The following is a 766-nucleotide window of genomic DNA, read 5'->3' as shown; positions in this document are numbered from 1 at the left end:
TATATATATATATATATATATATATATATATATCTACGTATAATATATATAAACATAGGTATATATGTGCATATATTTAAATATACATACATATATGTGTATATACATATATATATATATTTATATATACTCATGTATAATTGTATATATGTGTAAATCTGTATGCATATAAAATTTATATGTATGTACATATATATATGTGCATATAGAAATATATATATATATATATATATATACATTTGCATATATGTGCATAATATATATAATTATATATATACACATACACACGCACACACATATTTAAGTATATATGTGTGTACGTTGATGTTATAAAAAAACGGTTTTCCTTTAAGTTGTGTCTCTCGTAACTAAGCTCTGAGATCGATAATATGGACTAAAACATTGTAATGGTATGCTCCAGCATGGCCAGACTTCAGTAAAGAATCAAAAGAACATATATAATGTGTATGGATTTTAACATATATAAAAACAAATCTTTTTTCGTTTCATTAAATTTTTGTTGTTGTTGTTGTAAATTGTAGTAACATCTAATTAGCGAAAGCGTAAACAAGAAACTTGCAGAAAAACCAAACAGTACTCGTGACACTATACATCACCGTTATTACCATTTCAGTGAATGTTGTATGTATGTATGTATGCATGTATGTATGTATGTATGTATGTATTTATGTATGTATGTATGTATGTATGTATGTATGTATGTATGTATGTATGTATGTATGCATGTATTCATGTATGTATGTAT

This window comes from Octopus bimaculoides, chromosome 4 (assembly GCF_001194135.2).
Source record: "Octopus bimaculoides isolate UCB-OBI-ISO-001 chromosome 4, ASM119413v2, whole genome shotgun sequence".
Lineage (NCBI taxonomy): Eukaryota > Metazoa > Mollusca > Cephalopoda > Octopoda > Octopodidae > Octopus > Octopus bimaculoides.
This window is presented reverse-complemented; position numbering follows the sequence as displayed.